This window comes from Triticum aestivum, chromosome 3A (genome assembly GCF_018294505.1).
Source record: "Triticum aestivum cultivar Chinese Spring chromosome 3A, IWGSC CS RefSeq v2.1, whole genome shotgun sequence".
NCBI lineage: Eukaryota > Viridiplantae > Streptophyta > Magnoliopsida > Poales > Poaceae > Triticum > Triticum aestivum.
In genome coordinates this window covers 68,489,012-68,503,809 of record NC_057800.1, presented here as the reverse complement: position 1 = coordinate 68,503,809, position 14,798 = coordinate 68,489,012, and positions in this window count along the sequence as shown.

The following is a 14,798-nucleotide window of genomic DNA, read 5'->3' as shown; positions in this document are numbered from 1 at the left end:
AGTTTGCTTGTTTGTTGCGATGGCTCAAGATAATACTAAATTGTGTGACTTCACCAATACCAACAATAATGATTTCCTTAGCACTCCGATTGCTCCTCTTACCGATGCTGAATCTTGTGAAATTAATACTGCTTTGTTGAATCTTGTCATGAAAGATCCGTTCTCCGGCCTTCCTAGTGAAGATGCCGCTACCAATCTTAATAGCTTCGTTGGTTTGTGTGACATGCAAAAGAAGAAAGTTGACGATAATGATATTGTTAAATTTAAGCTATTTCCTTTTTCGCTTAGAGATCGTGCTAAAGCTTGGTTTTCGTCTTTGCCTAAAAATAGTATTGATTCATGGAATAAGTGCAAAGATGCTTTTATCTCTAAGTATTTTCCTCCCGCTAAGATCATCTCTCTTATAAACGATATTATGAATTTTAAACAACTTGATCATGAACATGTTGCACAAGCTTGGGAGAGAATGAAATTAATGATACGTAATTGCGCTACTCATGGTTTGAATTTGTGGATGATTATACAAAAAATTTGTGCCAGATTGAATTTTGCTTCTAGAAATCTTTTAGATTCGGCCGCGGGAGGCACTTTTATGGAAATCACTTTAGGAGAAGCTACTAAACTCCTAGATAATATTATGGTTAATTATTCTCAATGGCATATTGAAAGATCTACTAAAAAGGTGCATGCGATAGAAGAAATTAATGTTTTAAGTGGAAATATGGATGAACTTATGAAATTATTTGCTAATAAGAGTGTTTCTTCTGATCCTAATGATGTGCCCTTGTCTACTTTGATTGAGAATAATAATGAATCTATGGATGTGAATTTTGTTGGTAGGAACAATTTTGGTAACAATGCGTATAGAGGAAATTTCAATCCTAGGCCTTATCCTAGTAATCCCTCTAATAATTATGGTAATTCCTACAACAATTCTTATGGAAATTATAATAAGATTCCCTCTGATTTTGAATCTAATATTAAAGAATTTATTTCTTCGCAAAAGAATTTTAATGCTATGATTGAAGAAAAATTGCTTAAGGTTGATGATTTGGCTAGGAACGTTGATAGAATTGCTCTTGATGTTGATTCTTTGAAACTGAGATCTATTCCACCTAAGCATGATATCAATGAGTCTTTCAAAGCCATGAGAATTTCCATTGACAAGTGCAAAGAAAGAACCGCTAGGATGCGTGCTAAGAAAGATGCCTTTATAAAAGCGTGTTCTTCTAGTTCCTATGAAAATAATGATAAAGATCTAAAAGTTATTGATGTGTCCCCTATTAAATCTTTGTTTTGCAATATGAATCTTTATAATTATGGGATTGAGTATGATCCACCTTTACCTAGAAGGCGTTCTAAGAATTCGGAATTTGTTGATCTTGATGCTAAATTTGATAAAAGTGGGATTGAAGAAATTAAAACCCTAGATGTTGCTAAACCCAGTATTATGGATTTCAAGGAATTTAACTATGAAAATTGCTCTTTTATTGATTGTATTTCCTTGTTGCAATCCATGCCAAAATCTCCTCACGCTTATAGTCAAAATAAACCGTTTACTAAACATGTCGTTGATGCCTTGATGCAATCTTATGAAGAAAAACTTGAATTAGAAGTTTCTATCCCTAGAAAACTTTATGGCGAGTGGGAACCAACTATTAAAATTAGAATTAAAAATTATGAGTTTTATGCTTTGTGTGATTTGGGTGCTAGTGTCTCTACTATTCCCAAAACTTTGTGTGATTTACTAGATTTCCGTGATTTTGATGATTGCTCTCTAAACTTGCATCTTGCGGATTCCACTATTAAGAAACCTATTGGGAAGAATTAATGATGTTCTTATTGTTGCAAATACGAATTATATGCCCGTAGATTTTATCGTTCTTGATATAGATTGCAATCCTTCTTGCCCTATCATTCTTGGCAGACCTTTCCTTAGAACGGTTGGTGCAATTATTGATATGAAGGAAGGGAATATTAGATTCCAATTTCCATTAAAAAAGGTCATGGAACACTTTCCTAGAAAGAAAATAAAATTACCATATGAATCTATCATGAGAGCCACTTATGGATTGCCTACCAAAGATGGCAATACCTAGATCTATTCTTGCTTGTTATGCCTAGCTAGGGGCGTTAAACGATAGCGCTTGTTTGGAGGCAACCCAATTTTATTTTTATTCCTTGCTTTTTGATCCTGTTTAGTAATAAATAAATTATTTAGCCTCTGTTTTGGTTGTGTTTTTTTGTTTAATTAGTGTTTGTTCCAAGTAGAACCGTTGGGAAGACTTGGGGAAGGTCTTGTTCAACTTGCTGTAAAAAACAGAAACTTTAGCGCTCACAAGAACTGCTGTAATTTTTATTTGAAAAGTGATATTTAGTTAATTATTTTTGCAGATGATTAATAGATAAATTTCTCACGTCCAGAAATTTATTGTAGAATTTTTGGGGTTCCAGATCTTGCGCTAGCTACAGATTACTACAGACTGTTCTGTTTTTGACAGATTCTGTTTTTCGTGTGTTGTTTGCTTATTTTGATGAATCTATGGCTAGTAAAATAGTTTATAATCCATAGAGAAGTTGGAATACAGTAGGTATAACACCCATATAAATAAAGAATTAGTTCATTACAGTACCTTGAAGTGGTCTTTTGTTTTCTTTCGCTAACGGAGCTCACGAGATTTTCTACTTTAAGTTTTGTGTTGTGAAGTTTTCAAGTTTTGGGTAAAGATTTGATGGATTATGGAACAAGAAGTGGCAAGAGCCTAATCTTGGGGATGCCCATGGCACCCCCAAGATAATCTAAGGACACCTAAAAGCCAAAGTTTGGGGATGCCCCGGAAGGCATCCCCTCTTTCGTCTACTTCTATCAGTAACTTTACTTGGAGCTATATTTTTATTCACCACATGATATGTGTTTTGCTTGGAGCGTCTTTTATATTTTGAGTCTTTTATTGTTAGTCTACCACAAGAATCCTTGCTGTACACACCTTTTGAGAGAGCCATTCATGATTTGGAATTTGATAGAATACTCTATGTGCTTCACTCATATCTTTTGAGCTTTATAGTTTTGCTCTAGTGCTTCACTTATATCTTTTAGAGCAGGGTGGTGGATTTGTTTTATAGAAACTATTGATCTCTCATGCTTCACTTAGATTATTTTAAGAGTCATAATAGCATGGTAATTTTCTTAAAATCCTAATATGATTGGTATGCAAGATTAATAATAAAACTTTCTTATGAGTGTGTTGAATACTAAGAAAGTTTGATGCTTGATGATTGTTTTGAGATATGGAGGTAATAATATCAAAGTCATGCTAGTTGAGTAGTTGTGAAATTGAGAAATACTTGTGTTGAGGTTTTCAAGTCCCGTAGCATGCACGTATGGTAAACGTTATGCAACAAATTTGAAACATGAGGTGTTATTTGATTGTCTTCCTTATGAGTGGCGGTCGGGGACGAGCGATGGTCTTTTCCTACCAATCTATCCCCTAGGAGCATGCGCGTAGTGCTGAGGTTTTTGATGACTTGTAGATTTTTGCAATAAGTATTTGTGAGTTCTTTATGACTAATGTTGAGTCCATGGATTATACGCACTCTCACCCTTCCATCCTTGCTAGCCTCTTCGGTACCGTGCATTGCCCTTTCTCACATTGAGAGTTGGCGCAAACTTCGCCGGTGCATCCAAACCCCGTGATATGATACGCTCTTTCACACATAAACATCCTTATATCTTCCTCAAAACAGCCACCATACCTACCTATTATGGCATTTCCATAGCCATTCCGAGATATATTGCCATGCAACTTTCCATCATTTCGTTCGTCATGACACATTCATCATTGTCATATTGCTTAGCATGATCATGTAGTTGACATAGTATTTGTGGCAAAGCCACCATTCATAATTCTTTCATACATGTCACTCTTGGTTCATTGCATATCCCGGTACACCGCCGGAGGCATTCATATAGAGTCATCTTTGTTCTAGTATCGAGTTGTAATCATTGAGTTGTAAATAAATAGAAGTGTGATGATCATCATTATTAGAACATTGTCCCAAGTGAGGAATATAAAAAAAGAGAAAGGCCATAAAAAAGAAAAGGCCCAAAAAATGAGAGAAAAAGAGAGAAGGGACAATGTTACTATCCTTTTACCGCACTTGTGCTTCAAAGTAGCACCATGATCTTCATTGTAGAGAGTCTCTCATGTTATCACTTTCATATACTAGTGGGAATTTTTCATTTTAGAACTTGGCTTGTATATTCCAACAATGGGCCTCCTCAAGTGCCCTAGGTCTTCGTGAGCAAGCAAGTTGGATGCACACCCGCTAGTTTCTTTTGTTGAGCTTTCATACATTTATAGATCTAGTGCATCCGTTGCATGGCAATCCCTACTCCTTGCATTAACATCAATCGGTGGGCATCTCCATAGCCCATTGATTAGCCTCATTGATGTGAGACTTTCTCTTTTTTGTATTCTCCATATAACCCCCCTCCATTATATTCTATTCCACCCATAGTGCTATGTCCATGGCTCGCTCTCATATATTGCGTGAAAGTTTATAGGTTTGAGATTACTAAATTATGAAACAATTGCTTGGCTTGTTATCGGGGTTGTGCATGATGATAGCATTTTTGTGTGACGGAAATGAAACATGACTAAACCATATGATTTTGTAGGGATGAACTTTCTTTGGCCATGTTATTTTGAGAAGACATAATTGCTTAGTTAGTATGCTTGAAGTATTACCATTTTTTTGTTAATATGAACTTTTGTCTTGAATCTTTCGGATCTGAATATTCATACCACAATTAAGAAGAATTACATTAAAATTATGCCAAGTAGCACTCCGCATCAAAAATTCTATTTTTATCATTTACCTACTCAAGGACGAGCAGGAATTAAGCTTGGGGATGCTTGATACGTCTCCAACGTACCTATAATTTTTTATTGCTCCATGCTATATTATCTATTGTTTTAGACATTATTGGGCTTTATTTTCCACTTTTATATTATTTTTGGGACTGACCTATTAACTGGAGGCCCAGCCCAGAATTGTTGTTTTTTGTCTGTTTTAGGGTTTCGAAGAAAAGGAATATCAAACGGAGTCCAAACAGAATGAAACCTTCGGAAACGTGATTTTCTCATCAGATAAGATCCAGGAGACTTGGACCCTCCGTCAAGAAAGCCACGAGGTGGTCACGAGGGTAGGGGGCGCCTCCCCCCTAGGGCGCGCCCCCCTGCCTCGTGAGCCCCTCGAAGCTCCACCGACATACTTCTTCCTCCTATATATATCCACGTACCCCCAAAAGATCGGGGACGGAGCCAAAAACCTAATTCCACCGCCGCAACTTTCTGTATCCTCGAGATCCCATCTTGGGGCATGTTTCGGAGCTCCGCTGGAGGGGGCATCGATCACGGAGGGCTTCTACATCATTATACAAGCCCCTCCGATGAAGTGCGAGTAGTTTACTTCAGACCTACGGGTCCATAGCTAGTAGCTAGATGGCTTCTTCTCTCTTTTTGGATCTCAATACAATGTTCTCCCCCTCTCTCGTTGAGATCTATTAGATGTAATCTTCTTTTTGCGGTGTGTTTGTTGATACCGATGAATTGTGGGTTTATGATCAAGTCTATCTATGAATAATATTTGAATCTTCTCTGAATTATTTTATGTATGATTGGTTATCTTTGCAAGTCTCTTTGAATTATCAGTTTGGTTTGGCCTACTAGATTGGTTGTTCTTGCCATGGGAGAAGTGCTTAGCTTTGGGTTCAATCTTACGGTGTCCTTTCCTAGTGACAGAAGGGGCAGCAAGGCACGTATTGTATTGTTGCCATCGAGGATAACAAGATGGGGTTTTTATCATATTGCATGAAACTATCCCTCTACATCACGTCATCTTGCTTAAGGCGTTACTCTGTTTTAACTTAATACTCTAGATGCATGCTGGATAGCGGTCGATGAGTGGAGTAATAGTAGTAGATGCAGAATCGTTTCGGTCTACTTGTCTCGGACGTGATGCCTATATACATGATCATACCTAGATATTCTCATAACTATGCTCAATTCTGTCAATTGCTCAACAGTAATTTGTTCACCCACCGTAGAATACTTATGCTCTTGAGAGAAGCCACTAGTGAAACCTATGGCCCCTAGGTCTCTTTCTCATCATATCAATCTCCATTACTTTATTATTGCTTTGCTTTTACTTTATTTACTTTGCATCTCTATGCCAAAAATACCAAAAATATTATTTATCATCTCTATCAGATCTCACTTTCGTAAGTGACCGTGAAGCGATTGACAACCCCTAAGCGTGTTGGTTGCGTTGAGCTATTGTTTTTGTGTAGGTACGAGGGACTCAAGCATAGCCTCCTACTGGATTGATACCTTGGTTCTCAAAAACTGAGGGAAATACTTATGCTACTTTGTTGCATCATCCCTTCCTCTTCGGGGAAATCCAACACGGTGCTCAAGAGGTAGCAAAGACTAGCGAAGAGGGCCGCATCCAGTTCAGCCCTCAGCCGAATATGATTCCGGAGACTCATATGGCTCTGGAGTCGGGCGAGCAGCCCCCTTTGAAGGAGAGGGTGCGCCGCTTCCACCGGTGGCCCCTGTTCATCCAGCGGCGCCGGATAACCTGATGGAGGCGCTACGAGGCGCCTCTGTCGTGGACGAGCATCGTGTCCTTATGGGCGCGGTGATCGAGAAGATTCAGTCCACCAAGAGTGGACTGAATGAAGCTTGCAGCATCCTGTTTATGGGTTTCGAGGTAAGAAAGAGAAAAAAAAACCATGTAGACAGTAGCCCCTAAGACACTGTCTGGTGTTCGGCAAGAAGAACCGGACAGAGGATCAATCTTTTGTTATAGGAGACTAACGTAATATGTATGAATAAGCAGGCGTCGTTGTTGGCCGCAACCTCGCATGCTGCCGAGGTCTTTGAACTGAGGCAGAGGCTGGAGTGGACCGAGAACGAGCTCGGCGAGGTTAAGGTTCGGCTCCAGGAGAAGCAAGGTGAGTGACGACTTGTTGTGTGTTCGGAAAGGATAGGCGCTGCATATTGACCGCAGTGTCGTGATATATGCAGGAGCCGCGACCGAGGTCGAGGCCCTAAGGAAGGCCCTGGGCGAGGCCGAGGAGAAGGCTATCCAGCAGCAAGCCGTCCATGAAAAGCTCAAGGCCCAGGTCAAAGAAGTCCAGGAGAAGCTCCAGGATGCGGTCAAGAAATGCGAAGCCTTGGAGCATGATGCGTTGGTTCAAGGGACCGAAGTCACCAAGGCTCGTCAAAGCGCGGAGACCGTACGGAATGAGGCCCAGGCCGCCCTCTAGGAGATCCAGGAGGCCAAGAAGATCACGGTGGGTAAGGCATTTAAGATGTAAAGCAAGTATGTGGAGAAGCAGTACCTTTTACTAACCCGAATTCGGAGTTCCCCAGGGGCTTTTGCCGATTTACCACGCAGTGTATCAGACGCCGTGGAGTTCTATCGAGCCGAAGGAGTGGGTTCTACGGAGAAGCTATTCTGGTCGCAGTATGCGGCGCTAGAGGATCCCGTGTTCTTCACTGATCAGCTGAAATAGCTGGTGGAGCTGCATAGGGTGGCTGAACTAGCAATTAAGGATCTGATAATCTGGCTATGGCCAGCCGAAGCTATGCCAGACAGCTACTTCGGACTCGTGAGGCGGATGGTGAACGCCTGTTCTCGGCTGGATGTCGTCAAGCGCTCAACCTGCATTGAAGGTGCGCGCATGGCCTTCGCCCGTTGCAAGATGTGGTGGGCGAGGATGGATGCCGTCGAGGTGACCAGAGGGCCACCGGAGGGCAAGGAGCACCGCACACCCGAACGGTATTTTGCGGATGTCCTGGAGGGGGCTCACCTTGCGACAGCACAATGTTCGCAGGACATTGTATTTGAATAAATGTATTCATGTTGCCTTTGCTTTGTATTATGAAAACAAAGCCTATTTTGTAATGTAATTTTGTTATGATTTTAATTGTTTCCTCCTGTGCGGCCGTGTTGTATGTAATCTGAGGGTTGGCCAGTCGTCGGCTTCTGCCCTCACGTAGGTAGTGCGGAGGTGTTCGGGATGGAATCTAAACAATCTTGATCCAATTATATGGTCCTTGAAGGAGTTGTTTAGCGCAACGAACAAGGCAATCAGACTGTACGGCTTAAACGCCCTCACTTAGCCATAGGAGTTTTATAATAAAGCGTGGGCACAGCCCCTGGTTCGAACCAGAGTGCTGTCAGCATCTGATCGGGAAGTGCCGATCTTTCGCATAATCTGGAAAAAATCTCCAACGATTTGTAACCCTCAAATAGCTGACCAGCTCTCGCCATATCATGACAGTCAGTTTTCGGCTTTCTCTACTAAGGCGTCCATCTGGTCAAGGCCAGCGCAGAATCGCAGTAGTTCTCCCTTTACTACCCTAGCCGATTTAGCGGAACGTAGGGTAGCAAGCACAAGAGCTGGGCAACCCAACTATTGACCAAAGACATGATTCGGAGCCAATGCATATAATGCTAAATTCGGGGTACCGAACCTATCTTTAAGGATTGTTCGGACTTTGTTGCCATATCGTGGGGCGATGGGGAGGCCCTGGCAAATATGAAACATACCAGAGTGTACGGTTGCTAGGAAATAAGTAATTTAAAGGAAAAATAGAAGGAGAACAAAGATAGGATCTGGGGCCCTTGAACTTGGATCATGGGCTATTTCCATTATAATTGGGCTAATGCGTCCAAGTACATTGGTACAAAATAATGCAATAAGCAACCGACTATTTGACATGCCATAACCGAAGGCGAGCTGCGTGTGGGTCTTGAAGACGGTTAGCCTCTAGGGCTTCCCATGTACGCCTGTGCTCCGTGTCAATCCGGTGTGTTTATCCTTTGACAGGATCATTAATCAGGTCGTCGAAGGAGGCCCCCATAGGAGAAACCTGAAACAAGGGAAAATGAGATAGTAAAATTATATGTGTATTCGGGATCGTTCTAGCCGAACCATAGATCCCGGGATAGCTAGTGCCTCCATCGATGCCCATGGAATTTTGAGTGCGTAGTTATGTACGCGTGGTATGAATGCCACTACCTCATCGGGATTGGGACGGAGGCCGAATTGCTAATCGAGCTCTTAACGAGCCGTGTTGTCCTGTTGCAGTGTAGTCCGGACCCTCTTAATGATGTCCAGGGGCTCGGCAGCCAGACTATGATGCTGCTTGAGAAGGCCTCTTTGTACCTCTGCTGCTAGGATGGTGGTGTGCTCCTTTGTCCGGAGGGAGCGTTCTGTGTTTTCGTTGACTGTTATGACGCCGCGCGGACCGGGCATCTTCAGCTTGAGATAAGCATAGTGTGACACCGCGTTGAATCTAGCAAACGCGGTTTGTTCGAGCATTGTGTGGTAGCCGCTGCGGAAGGGGACGATATCAAAGATTAACTCTTTGCTTCGGAAGTTGTCCGGAGAACCGAAGACCACCTCCAGCGTGATTGAGCCCGTGCAGTGGGCCTCAACGCCTGGTATGACTCCTTTAAAGGTAGTCTTTTTGGTTTTGATTCGTGAGGGATTAATGCCCATCTTCCGCACTGTATCCTAATAGAGCAGGTTGAGGCTGCTACCACCGTCCATTAGGACTCGTGTTAGGTGAAATCCGTCGATGATTGGGTCGAGGACCAGTGCGGCTGAACCACCATGCCGGATACTAGTTGGGTGATCTCAGCGATCGAAGGTGATCGGGAATGACGACCACGGATTGAATTTTGGGGCGACTGGCTCTACCGCGTAGACGTCCCTAAGTGCTCGCTTATGCTCCCTTTTGGGGATGTGTGTAGCGTATATCATGTTCACCATTTTGACTTGAGGGGGAAATTTCTTCTACCCCCCGGTGTTCGGCTGCGAGGGCTCTTCGTCCTCGTCCTCACTTTGTGATCCATTTTCCTTATTTTCGGCATTTAACTTGCCAACCTATTTGAAAACCCAACAATCCCTGTTGGTATGATTGGCTTGTTTGTCTGGGGTGCCGTGTATCTGGCACGGATGGTCGAGTATGCGATCAGGCTATTTGGCCAGTGTCAAGCTGGCCCTTTGAGCTTTAGTGGGAGGTATTTGATGGTGTGGAGGTCGTCCCCACGGGCCATGTGGATGTGGAGAATAAAGTCCTCAATCCATACTGCGGGGTCGGTTGTTCCGTCGTATGATTCAATATTGACGGGCTTGAACCCCTCTGGAATTCGTGATCCAGCACGTCATCTGTGAAGCAGAGAGGGTGTGCGGCGCCGCTATATCGGGCCATGTCACCATGTCCCGGCGCACCTCCGATGAAGTCCGTATGCGGTTATCGGCCCGGGTGTGACTAGGTTTGTCACGTCCGAATAGGTAGCCGTCATCCCGAGTCGGGAAGCGTCCTCGCGATCCGTAGATTCATCTGGTGTGTCCTGCTCTACTGTCTAGATCCTGCCGAAGGTCGTATGTATGGTCCCGAGCTGTTCTATCCCTGTTTCTGCGAGGTGGTGGGGCGGGCTGTTGTTCGGCCTGATTTGCCGTTTTATCCCGACCGCGGGGTGGTTGGTCCGCCACACTATCCCGACCACGTGGTGGTCGGTCTGCATTGCGCGAGGGAGGTATGGGATCTGGTGCCTCCTCATCAAACTGAGCTAGCAGTCTGCGCTTTGGGTAACTCTTGACTGGGCACTCGAGGCCGTATTCTTCAGCTGCCAGGACATCTGTCCACCTGTCAATGAGTAGGTCTTGATCAGCTTGGAGCTGCTGCTTCTTCTTCTTCAAGCTTCTTGTAGTGGCTATTAGCTGGCGCTTGAAGCGCTCCTGCTCGAGGGGTGCCTCAGGCACGATGAAGTCCTCATTGCCGAGGTTCTCATCATCCTCGGAGACTGGACAATAACTATCATCATCTGGGTCATTGGGCGTGGCCTGTTTATCAGGGTTATCTTGCCCGCTGTCTTGTTCCTCCTGTTCGGATGCAGCCCTGACAGGGTCTTCATTGTTTTCGGTGTCGCCCGGAGTACTATTTTCTCCGGTGCCAGTGTTGCCATCTTTTGAGCGACGAGGCTTAGAGCGGCGTTTAGGGCATCGGCGCTTGGACTGTGTCTTAGAAGGTTTATTCGCAACTGGATCTTCTTTGTCATCGTCGCTAGCTTTTTTAGGTGTGTCGACCATGTACGCATCGTACGGAGAGGTGGCCGTCCAACATCCAGTAAATGGCGGGTCTTGGCCTTGCTCCTTGTCGGCATCGTCGTCCATACCGTCGATGTCTTCGGAGCCGTAATCAAGCACGTCGGTTAAGTCATCGACAGTGGCTATGAAGTGGGTGGCGGGTGGGAAGCGAAATTCCCCATCATCAGCCTCTGGCTCGAACCGAACTATGAGTCCTTCTCCAAGGACAAGTTCTATAAATAGTTTAGCACATCACCCAAAGGTGAGTGCTGGAAGATGTTTGCGGCGCTAAATTCGAAAATCAATAACCGATCCAGCTCGGTGTCCGCAGGCGTACCTGGTCCGGAACTTATAGCTGGAGACGAGTCCGGAGTTCCATTGACGCAAATATTGCGGGGTCCGTGTGCGGCTCCAACGCCGCGGACTCTGTAGCCTCGGATGGCACGATCTGCTCCGGTTCTAAGGCCGTTGCAGAAACAAGGACCATCTCCTGGATGTGATCCGATGACAGATTTAAGTCATGTTCATCGGGGCGAGGGGGAGCGATCGTTGCGGTCTCAAATCCATTGAAGATCAAGTCTCCATGGATATCTGTGACGTAGTTCAAGCTTCCAAATCTGACCTGGTGGCCATGGGCGTAGCTATCAATCTGCTCCAGATGGCTAAGCGAGTTGGCCTGCAGTATGAAGCCGCCTAACACGAAGATCTTTCCGGGGAGGAAAGTCTCTCATTGGACAGCGTCACTGTAGACGATTGAAGGGGCCATCAAACCTTTCATTGACGGCACAATGAAACTCTCAATGAAAGCACCAATGTCGGTGTCAAAACCGGCGGATCTCGGGTAGGGGGTCCCGAACTGTGCGTCTAGGATCGATGGTAACAGGAGACGGGGGACACGATGTTTACCCAGGTTCGGACCCTCTCTATGGAGGTAATACCCTACTTCCTGCTGGATTGATCTTGATGAATATGAGTAGTACAAGAGTTGATCTACCACGAGATCGTAATGGCTAAATCCTAGAAGCCTAGCCTGTATGACTATGGTAATGAATGTCCTTTCCAGACTAACCCCTCCGGTTTATATAGACACCGGGGGGATCTAGGGTTACATAGAGTCGGTTACATAAGAAGGAATCTTCATAGTCGGTCGCCAAGCTTGCCTTCCATGCCAAGGAGAGTCCAATCCGGACATGAGTATAGTCTTCGGCCTTCATGTCTTCACAGCCCATCAGTCCGACCCATGGATAACAGGCCGGACGCCCGAGGACCCCTTAGTCCAGGACTCCCTCAACGACGGAGAGGAAATGTCCACACATAATGGAAAAAATCATCCAATATCACCAAAATAGTATATGTAACCCGTGTTGCTTGTAGCCGGGGACGTCCAAACATCACTATGCAATAACTGAAGCGGAAAAGTGGAAATGTTTGTAGACTCGCTAAAGAGAAGACGAACGTGCTTACCGAGACGGCAGGCCTCACAAGTGTGGTTGTCAACCTTATTACATGAGAAGGAAAACTCTATAGAATCTGATGCAAAAATTGTGGAGTTGGGATGACCGAGATGGGCGTACCAAAGATCGACGCTAGCGGCAAGGGCGGCTGGATGGGTGGTGGTGGCGGCGAAAGGATGCACCGGGTAGAGCTTGTTAGGGCTATCACATCGGTGGAGTACCATCCATGTACGGGCGTTCTTCACAGAAAAGCCAACATCGTCAAATTGAACAGTAATAGGGTTCTCACGAGCAATGCGACGAACAGAGACAAGGTTGGTAACTAAGTCAGGAGAGATGAGAACGTTAGACATGTTTATAGGAGTAGAAGTGGAAGGAAACAGCATATGACCGACATGTGTAATGGATAAAGAGGAACTGTTACCAACGGTGATGCGAGTGGGAGTATGAACGGGAGTGGATGACGTGAGGTTACCGGGATGAGATGTCATGTGAGCAGTGGCGCCCGAGTCCATGTACCAGTCACCGCCACCACCATAGTTGCTAGGTGACAGAGCCGAGTGTAGAGCGGCGAGCAGGGCGGGATCCCACGACGCCCACACCCGGGGCGGGTAGTACCCGCCATAGGAAGGCACGCGGGTGACACCATAGCTCGGCGATGAAGGGAGCACCGGGTAGGGTCGGCGCCGGGCGCGACAAAGTACACCTGATGGCTCGTCGGACGAAGCCCAAGGATGCCTGGGGCAGGAGGCCGGGGAACCGGCATCGAGTATGCGTGAACGATGCCCGTCCACGGATTGGTGACGTAGGTCCATGGTGGAGTCGCCTGCTGCTGACGAGCCCCCGGTGTGCCTGTCCATGCAGCTGCTGCTTGTGCCCGCCCCCGCGGCGGTTGCCGCGCCGACCACCACCCTGCAGCTGCTGCTGAGGGGTAGCGGGAGGGGCGAGGGCGCGAGCGGGAGGGGGAAGAACCCCTGGGGAGCGGGGGCGTGCGCTGCCGACGGGGCGCGGTCGGGGCGGGTGGCGACGGGGCGCCGCGAGAGGTGTGGGCGGCGAGGATATGGTGGTGCACGCGCTTCTTCACCCCCTTCATCTCGCGCTCCTCCAACCGCAAGTACGCCACAAACTTGAGGAAGGAGGGCTCCAGCATCAAAGTGAGATTGGAGGCGGCATTGCCAAAGTCCTCGTTGAGGCCGGCGATGAGCATGCTGAGGAGGAGGTCGTCATCAACCTTGGCGCCGATGTCATCGAGTTCATCCGCCAACGTCTTCAGGTGGCGGCAGTAGTCATCGATCCACTGTTCATCTCGATGACAGTCAAAAAATTCCTGCTGCAGAAAAAACACGGCGCTGAAGCTTGTTGTTGGCGAAGAGGCCGTTGAGCTTAACCCACACAGCGCGGGCATCATCACCATCGCTCACGACCGCGTGAAACAAGTCCTTGGAGATGGTGGTGAAGAACCACCGGATGAGCGTAGCGTCGATCACGGTTCACTCGGAGTCGCCCACCATGGCGCGGGAGTCGATGGTGCCGTCAACATGACCCACGAGATTGTTCTGGCGGAAGAGTAGCGAAAAATACGCTTTTCACGCGAAGTACGTGGAGTCGGTGGCATCGAGGACGACGGGGATGCGTTCGTGGATGTTGATGTCGCGGATATCAACGGGGTCCGACCCGACGAAGGGGCTGGAGTAGGTGGAGGCGTTTGACGACATGGCGGCAGCACGGGGGTGAGGAGGGGCGGCGACTAGGGTTGGGCGGGGATGGTGCGGCGCGGGCGGCGGCAGCTAGGGTAGGCGGAAGCGATTAGGAAGAAAGGATCGGGATGGTATCTGATATCATGTAGAATTAATTGTGTGTATCGATATGTTTTCATTGATCGTGCACTAGACACATATATATGTACAAGGGATGTGACCGATGTGTTGTCTCTTAAGATACAAGTAAATACAGAGGAAGAGAGACACTACAGGTGCGACATACAAAACCCGGATCTACGTACGTGTACACACGTTGAACAGGGACGAGTGCATGTTCTTCTGTAGCAAACATGAGAAGCACGGCGGCTAGGCCTGGCCTGATAGTGGTGGTAGCTGCATGCATGTCAGCATGTGTGATGAAACGTGCTGCCTTTGACCTGTGGTGTGCTCTGCTGTGCTGCTGTCTGCGGCCGA